Source organism: Sciurus vulgaris (genome assembly GCF_902686455.1).
Source record: "Sciurus vulgaris genome assembly, chromosome: 13".
Taxonomy (NCBI): Eukaryota; Metazoa; Chordata; class Mammalia; order Rodentia; family Sciuridae; genus Sciurus; species Sciurus vulgaris.
The window spans coordinates 9,231,307-9,239,107 of NC_136474.1; the positions used below are offsets into that span (position 1 = coordinate 9,231,307).

Below are 7,801 nucleotides of genomic sequence, written 5' to 3' on the forward strand. Positions count from 1 at the left end.
ATGATTTCCTATTTTGTTGAGGTTTGCTTCATGTTCCCTTCTAAGGTTAAGTTTGATAAACATTTTACATATGCTCATCACAAAAACACATATTCTTTTTTATATTCTTTCTTTCTTCCTTTCTTTCTTCCTTTCGTCCTTTTTTTTTTTTTTTTTTTTCAGAAGGTGCTAGCAATTAAACCCAGGGCCTTGTGCTTGACAGGCAAGCACTTTATGAATGGAGCAGGCTGACAAACCTCGCGTTGCTAGCTTTTGCATGAACACTGACTACTATGTGCAGAATTGAGTAGGGTCGCAAAGGTTCGAGTTATACAGAGACAGATACAAATGAAGGCAGATATGGCAAGTTTTCTCCTGATTTCAGTAACCCAGAGTTCGTGGTGTTTCACTCTAGATAAACAACCACTGTTTTTGTTTCTGTTTCTGTTTTTGTTTTTTTTTTTTTTTTTTTCCCTTAAGAAAAGGCAGCCTGTCTTAGATCCCTCTTACAGTTTCTTATTACCAAGGACCTAAATGTATTTGGGTCTGCTACCAAATGTGAAATGACTCGAGTTGTGGTTCAAGAAAATGCTTATTTCTGAGGAAAAAAATAAACAACAAATGACAAAAGTAGATAAAACCCACCACACAGACACGATAGAACTAGACAGGGAAGGATTCCAAGGGACTGTTCATCTACAAAATTTTGTCTACAAAAGGGGAACCCAAACCCCAAACACAGGCAAATCCAACTCCAAAGCAAATTCAACTGATTTTTACATGTTTATCTCCAGAGCTGAAGGAACTTACTGCAGGAAATGGAGCTGGATTCCAAGGAAGGGTGTTTCAAAGCAGAGGCCTCTGAAAAGCCCTAAGCTCTTCTCATTGAAAGTATTTTTAAATGACCTCCATTCAGATATCTGCCTTTTAAATGGGGTAAAGGGGTCATTTATTTAATAGAAATCAGAGAGAGGGAGAGAGCTGTGGAAGATGGAGGGGGTTGCTGTAAACAGATTCAAACCCCCAAAATAGAAATCATTGTAATTCAAAGGCTGGAGAACTGGGGATGGGGGCTGTAGTGATTCAGTGGCAGAATGATCTAAAATCTGTGAGACCAAATATAAAGCAAGAGTGGTTGGAGACAGTAAGGAAGAAGACAAATGATGGAGGGAGGGAAGGGTGATGGTGAGATCCAGTGAGAGCCAGTGCAGGAAGAGAGCTCAGTACAGTCTGGAGCTACTTGATTCTTTTCATATTCTCTCTCTCTCTCTCTCTCTCTCTCTCTCTCTCTCTCTCTCTCTCTCTCTCTCTCTCCCCCTCTCTCTCCCTTTCTCTTTCTCTGCCATCTATCTAAGTTAGCCTAAACCGTGCCACTTTTTCCATAGACATGTGTTACCTTTCACCAGGTTATTGTTTCTTTTGCTGCTTTTACCCTGACCTCCTCCTCCTCCTCCTCCTCTTCCTCCTCTTCCTACCTTCCTCCTCCTTCTCCTTTTCTTCCCCCTGCCCCAGGGTATGTGGGGATTGTTGTTCAGTTTAAGAAGAGCTGTATGCTCCCTTTGGTTCCAGAGACCCTGCTCATGACACCAAAATTATCCTTGCACCACAGTCTTCCCCATGTTCCACAGGCTCCAGAAGAAAGATGCAGAAATGCAAGACCTTGGTACATTCAAAATGTCTCCTGTTCTCAGTCAGTCTTAAAACACTGGTCACCAGGCATGGGCTTAACACAGTGTGCCTCCCTGATGGCAGAGAGAGAGAGAGAGAGAAGGGCCTAGGAAAGAAAGATATCAAAGGTCACAAAATCTAAGTCCTCAGTCCTAAGTGTAAGTGCAAAAGGGTGGGAGGCAGACCTCCTCAGCGGATTCAGAGAAGCCTTTATTCCTCTGCGGACTCGGATGTTGTCGGGACCCATTTGCCAGATGGGAAAATCGGACCCCATTACAGGGGTAATTTTGGTTTTGGGGGTACGATGATGCAATTATTGGAAGTCACATACCTGCAACGGTTTTGACCATCAGGGGCTAATTGTACAGGTTAACACTTTAAGTTAGGAAGGTGGTGGTTGTAAAAAGGTTGAAACTCATTGGGCTTCTTCTAGGATCCATTGTTTCCCAGAGTTTCCATCTGTGCTGTGCCTCTATGTAGGGCTACTCTGCGATGGCAGAAGGTCTAAGTTTAGGGCCTGTTGTTGTTGTTGCTGCTAGTAGGAAAGGTTTGACCAATTTTCCCTCCCTCCCTCGGAGCCACACTGTCTGTCTGTTTCCCTTGGGTAGCTGTATTTTAGGAATATTCTTTTCCATAACCCTTTGATGAGGAAGAACAAAAAGGGGAACCTTGGGTTGACCAAATGTCACGCAAAAGAGAGACACAGACTGGGTGCTGGCGGGGCACCTGGAATTACATTTACCCTATTCGGGACACCACTGAGCCCTGAGGTGGGAGGATCACAAGTTCAAGACCAGCCTGGGCGATAAAGCAAGAAAATCTCTGTCCCAAGAGAAAATGATAAGCCCTCCCTCCCTGTGTGGTGGTGCGTGGGTGACATCACAGCAGCTTGGGTGGCTGAGGCCGGAAGGGGGATTGTGAGTTCAGAGTCACCCTTGGCCACTTAGTTAGAAGCGGCCTGAGAATAAAAAGAAACAGTGGCTTGGGATGTGGCTCCATGTTTAAGTGCCCCTGGGTTCCATCACCCTGGGACCAATAAAGGAATGAATGGATGGATGAATGAATGAATAAACAAATAAATGTGTGGATGCAGTTCAGGGATAGATCACCCGCAGGTTCCATCCCCGGTAATGAAAAAAAAATGTTTGTTTCTGTATGTATGTATGTATGCATGCATGCGTGAGTGTGTGTGTGTGTATGTCTGTGTTTATATATCAAATACTGTATATACATATGTGTGCGTGTACATGTGTGTGTATATATATATATATATATATATATATATTCTTTTATTTCTTTTTACATATTTACATTTATATGGAAGAGAAGACACTCAGTCACCCACAGAATGTACCAAAGTCCCTGGTATTCAAAGGTCGAAGGTCACCTTTGCTGCAGAGACACAAGCAAGCTACGCTTCTCTCCTGCCAGCCTGTCTAAATGAGAGAGGCAGAAGACAAATAGATGTAGACTTTCCACATGTGCCTGACCAGATTCCACCATGGGTGGGCCAGGAGTCCTCATCTCTTCCTGCTCAGCCATGCCTCTACCCCCCACCAGTGACAGTGGCCTCTTAGAAGAGCAGAGTGATTTTTCACGTTTTCCAGTCAGCCAACCCCCTTTCCTTTCCTTTCCTTTCCTTTCCTGTGTCTGGGGACAAAACCCAGGGACTCACATGTGCTTGCTGATCCCCCCACCACACCCCATGCTCACCCCCGCCCCCAAACACTGCAGTGAAGCCTTAGCTTTATATTGACTATCCCCCAGCCTGCCTCTGAAGTGTCCCTCATTTGTGTCTTTGAAATGAAATGTCATTGAACCCTTGAAGTTTCAAGCACCCTGGTCCTCTGGCCTATCTCCTGGGTACTGTACTAGGACTCCTCTGCTCTGCCCTTTCCCACTAAATAAATAAATAAATAGGGAAAAAGCCTAGCAGACAAGGTCATGGTGAAAAGCAGAAAAGGAAACTGTAAGGGATTTGCCATATTGAGAAGGAAGAGCAAGCTCGGGCATCTTGGCCCGGTGTTCCTGTGTTGCTGGTGGTGGTGGTGACTTTGGGTTTGAGTTGAGCGAGGATTGAGGCTCTGGCATTTTCAGATTGAGTGGATGCAGGTGATGACTGTCTGTTGGATTTTCCTGGAATGTCATCTTTATTGGATGTTTCCATGAACTTTATGTGTCTCCCGTCTGAAAACGGGCGCTGGCAGGGAGGGTATCAGGCCCTGTGCCGACTCTCTTCGTGAGAGTGGGTGGTGGGTGAGTGGGTGTCATTGATTCCTGAAACCTACGGGAAGACAGAGCTAGCTGAATGGGGGATTGGTTACTGCCATCTGGGTGCTCTGCGCCCAGCCTGCCCTGCCCTCCCTCTGTCCCTCACTACCTCCCTCCCTGCCATGCCCAGGGTGGGACACTGGTGTTCTCAGAATTTTCTGCTCTGTCCAGGGATGTACGGTACGAGATGTCAGACCCAAGTAACGAGTTAGATCGGGGCAAAGTGTTGGCCTGACTATCTAGTCGGGGCACATTCCCTTGGATCTTCATCTCCTCTTCGCAGGCAGAAGAGCGGACAGTTTACAAGGTGAAGTGGTAGGACAGGCAGGCCTGGAGTGTGTAGTCTCACTGCTCCTGAGTTCTGGCCGTGTGTACATACATGTCTTTGATGTGCTCCTGGGAGGTGGCGGTGGGTGCTGTCCCTCTCTGTTGCACAAGTGAGGAGACCAAGGCGCCAGACGTGCACTCTGCTCCTCTATGTATGTCTGATGAGTGGTTTTGGGGGGAGGGAGATTGAGTTTTCGTTCACTGTTGCAGAGGAAACCCCATGTCCTGAAGCTATTCCTGCATTGTCCCCCACCCTGCTCTGAGTTATAACTTGTGTCTTTCAGAAGACACGGCCTCCTTACCTATATAGACACCATAAGCCACATAAGGATAGGGTTCCATATATATATATATATATTTTTTTTTCCCTCTCTTTTTCTTTTTCTTTCCGTTTTGGTTTGTTTGTTTCAGTTAGGGATGTTCCTTGGCTTCAGGTGCACTGCAACCTGTGAGGGCACCTTCTTCACTTAAGTGTCTTTGCCCCATGAGTTCAGCAAAAGCACCCTGGCTCTGACCTGACCTGACCTGACTTTGCACCTGGTACTCTGAGGGTGAAGAGTGAGGCAGGTTTGGTAATGGCAGTATTTGGGGCGAGCGGTGCTGCCAGGGTTTGAACCCAGGGCGCTCTACCGGTGAGGCCTATACATGACCCCTTTTTATTTTTGGAGGCAGGAACTCGCTAAGTGGTGGAGGCTGGCCTCAAAGGAAATCATAAGCGATGGATCCTCTGTCCTGGGGCCGCTCTCCCTCCCTGAGTGTTTTGAGGTGGCATGTTCTGAAGTCCCTCCGTGGTGGTGAGGACCTGGTTGGGAGACGAGCCTCCTTGGGAGAGAAAGGGGAGTTGGTTATATGTGTTTTGGTGACTCCCCATCGGCTTCTGCTGCCTGCCTGGTTTGTGTGAGGGAGAGGGATTTTCGGGGGGAGCCTGCCTGGGGTGTGTCTCCCAGGGCTGGGGACTGCCTTGCAGCTCTTTGCCACCCCCACCCCGCCCCCGCTCGGTTGGTCTGGCCAGGGTTCCCGGGCCCAGCCCTCTCTGAGTCCCGCGTGCCCCCTCCCCCCCCCATTTCTGCCCTCCCCTCTCCACTCCCTGCATCTAAATGGGGAGGTCTAGAGAAGTGGTCCGAGGGGACTCGGGGGCCAGGCCGATCGCCTGTGTTTGGTAGAACTTCCTCCCCCCGCCCCCCTCCCCGCTTCCTCGAGTGAGGGATCCCTATTCCTATTCTATTCCCCGTCCTGCAGCGTCACCTAGCGGATTCAGTTTTGGAAGAAGGTGTAGCAGAGCCTGAGATGGGAACCAACTAGAGTTAGCTCTCGCGAGACCTTTGTGGGCGGTGGCAGCGAGCGTCAACTCTCGTGAGACCTGTGTGGACGTTGGCAAGAGACCATTCTCCCGAGGAGGCCTGGGTGGGCGGGGGCGGTGGCGGTGGGGCTGGCGCTGCTTGGTGGGTGGGACTTGCGGTGCCCGGCGACTTGGGGGGAAGGGGGGAGGAGGAGGGTCCTGGCGAGTGGCTGGCAGGCGGGTTGGTGGGGGCGTGGAGCTGTGGCGGCCGCTCTTCCTTCCTTCCCCCTCTGTCCTTCCCAGCTCCTGTGGAAATCACCATCCTGCAAAGGAACCTAAACCGAGCTGGAGCTTCCTGCCCCGCTCCTGTGGCCCCGCCCCGCCCCACGGCGCCCCCGCGGGGGACCCCCTCCCCGCCGCCTCCCTTTTTGTTTTCCTTTTGGTGGGTTGAGCTCGGTGTCTCTCGCCAGCCCGCTGGCTGCGAGGCCCTACGTGTCAAATCACACACTTGCTGGCTCCCAGTGATAATAGAGTGGTGGCCTCAGGAAGCAGTGAGGTCCCTGGGTCTCTCTCCCTGCATCTTGTGGGAGAGCCTTTACTCTGCTCAGCTGATTTCCGTGCCAGCTCCGAACTGCTTACCCTGCAGGCACCTGCAACTTTCTTGCCCTAAAAGGCCTTGAAGCTTCCTCAAAGTGGGGAGTAGCCGCGATTCACTTACACCTGAGCCCACAGCCCAGTTGGAGGGATGGCCCTAGGAGTGCGGCGGGATTAGGTCCACTGATCTGTGTCCCATGATCCCACGAACTCTGTGACTATTGTGTACCATCCAAAGCATGGATGGCCTGTGTATGACAGCTGCTGCATTGATTTATCTCCCCCCCCCCTTGGTGATAATGGGGATGGAACCGTGGGGTCACTGAACACTGAACTACTGAGCCACATTCCCCCTCCTTTTCAGTGTGTGTGTGTGTGTGTGTGTGTGTGTGTGTGTGTGTGTGTTTATATTTATACAGGCGTAGGTTTAAGGTGAGTTAGGGTTAGTTAGTGGTCTTGGGGAATGGACCGACCGTCACGTGATTACAAATGAAAGGACAAGGCCTTGCTAGGGGCTTCCGATCTGCAAAGTATCAAACTGGGTCACCGGGCTTCGGTGGTGGGTGGAAGCCTGACAAACCAAACAAATGATGAATGAAAAGTAAACATGGATTTAGTTATCCTACTTCGCGCTGCTTTGGATTGGGGAGGGGGTGTGTTTTTGGAATGGCACTTGTACTGAAGCATCTTTTCCAGGGCGAGTTCAGTGAGAGCACCCTGTTCCTGGTGAGAGTAATTGAGGCACATAGCACATCCTGCTCCTCTGGAGTCACCTAGTGGACTCTGAGATAGGAAGAGAAGAAGAGAGGGAAATGGGGGGAGGGTGGGAGTGGAGGGGCGGGGAGACCCCGAGGGGGAGGGAGGAGAGAGGGAGAGAGATTGTGTGTAAGGAGGGCGGTGGCGGTGGTGGCGGGTGAGCTTCGTAGGTGTGGGTTGTGGTCCAGGGCACAGGTCTCCTCTGGAGGGAAGTGGCCTGTAGGCTCCCTCCCTTCCTCCCTTCCTTTGCAAGCAATGAATCTCCGACCTGCTCTGTGGGTTTTCTGACCTGGTTGCTTCCGTCAGCGGGAATGATTGGAATGAAATGAAGTGAAATGAAATCATATTAGGACACTGTCCCCAGAAGTCCTGGTGTTCTCTCTTTGGACTTGGGGCGTGAACCCAGACTTGTCTTTCGGTCTCTCAGAGTCTCTTTTGCCTGTTTCTCCCTTTCCCTGGCAGCGAGAGGGTGGAATCGGAGCAATGATTGTTCCATTTCCTCGTGTGTCCTTGTGGTTTCGGTTTTGCAGGCAGTCCGAGACCGCCCCTGTGTCCCCGCTGGGTTTTCTAGGGTCCCTGGGTAGCAGAGCGGTGGCAGCTCGTGCCCCTCGGTGGGGGCGGGAGGGCCTGGCAGGGCGCCCCTGCCGGTGGGGCACATCCTGGTGGCTTTCTCCGACCCCTTGGGAGCTAGTCCGGCTGACAGGGACGATGTTCTGAGTCCCTTGTGCTTGATGTTGGTGGCGGTTGTCGGGCTCCACCTGGTGGCCGCTTTTATACGAGCTTCTCGCATTCGGAAGTCACCAAAGAGTGACATGTGGTGGCGGTGACAGAGACAGAGTCCCAGGAGTTGGTTGACACCAGCGGAACTGCCGCAGGCCTGCTGGGGTGGGCTTGTGTGACCTACTGGCAGGAGGTTGGATCAGCAGG

At 50.8% G+C, this 7,801-nt stretch overlaps 1 long non-coding RNA gene across 1 annotated transcript; it reads right to left on the reverse strand.

Moving 5' to 3' along the window:
• Window positions 1-6,709: 6,709 nt before the first annotated feature.
• Window positions 6,710-7,452, reverse strand: LOC306642486. Its single transcript, XR_013758544.1, has 2 exons — window positions 7,143-7,452; window positions 6,710-6,901 (listed from the first exon to the last, which is right to left on the reverse strand). It is a non-coding gene; the product is annotated as an uncharacterized lncRNA (long non-coding RNA).
• Window positions 7,453-7,801: the final 349 nt, after the last annotated feature.